This window comes from Rana temporaria, chromosome 1 (assembly GCF_905171775.1).
Source record: "Rana temporaria chromosome 1, aRanTem1.1, whole genome shotgun sequence".
Taxonomy (NCBI): Eukaryota; Metazoa; Chordata; class Amphibia; order Anura; family Ranidae; genus Rana; species Rana temporaria.
Window position 1 is genome coordinate 241,784,668 of NC_053489.1, and position 1,273 is coordinate 241,785,940.

Below are 1,273 nucleotides of genomic sequence, written 5' to 3' on the forward strand. Positions count from 1 at the left end.
TAGCATTGGAAGGCTAAAGCAGATAACAACAAAAACCTGGGGAATGCCCAGGGAAAAACCAAGCCTACTTACCGACCAACTTGCAGAAAACCAATTAACCTGTCTACAGTATGTGTTAAAAACAGGGGTTCAGTCTGCACGCATTTGCAAACGCATGCGTGAGCCACAGAGCCGCGCCAAGGCACCCTGTAATATCTGTGGTCCTAACACTAAACAATGAGCGTCCCCACAGTGGAGGCACATGCATTTTAATGGATAGACAGGGGCAGGTGAACTGAAGGGAAGCCACCCCTCCTTTAAAGGTACAAGAGCACACCAAGCACCCAGCATATAGCACAATGGCTGCAAAGGTGTTGGTGCACTGATGGACCAATATAAACACCACAGGTGAAGCATAAACATGTCCACTGCCCCCGTCTATAGCTGGCCATACCATATGTATGGGGCTTAAGTCTATTGCCGAAACGCGTCAACACTATTGTTTTACTGTCACTCTGATGTACCAATAAACAACACTTCAAGGATCACAGTCTTTCTTGCTCTTCTTACTATTTGCTACTTTTACCACTGTAATGTGATCACTTTAATAAACAATTGGACATTATTCTGTAAGTCCATGTGTTGGCGATTAATATTCTGACTTGTTGACACTGGTTTCCACCTGGTAGTTGTTACAGCACCAACTTACTTCAGGCCATTTCTAGGAACGCATGCAATGGGAATTTTCTGAGTATATGTAAAGGACAACCCCTGTTCTGGTTATATGCACCTTACACTGGTAAAGCACTGGCCCACACCCAGCTCCTGCGTCCTCCACAGACATCACTAAAATTCAATGTCTGGTATCAAAGGGTAGGAGAAGTGGCAACATCACTCCCTACATCATGTGAAAGTGCTTGGGCCTATCAATTTGCTGCTACACCAAGAATTGTCACAAGGGAGGAGGTCACAGCAACGTAACTTTCTCAGGCTGTGGCAGAGACAGGAGCAGAGATGGAGCACTGGTAAAGTGAGTATAACTGAGGCATGGGCAAATGAGCAAAATTACACTATATCTAAGTTATGGCTGCAATACTTAAAAAGAATGAAAAGTTTAATCATCACAAATCTTACATCCGGTTAACAAATATAGTTTCAGTTGTTAAATGATTGTCTGTGGTTTTGGTTTCCTTAATTTCTATATAATAGTGATTTTTAAAAGTCATTCTGCAATCACCTACAACATTGGGTTTCCCACCAAAAGAATGATATGTCAAACTCACTGTCATGCACA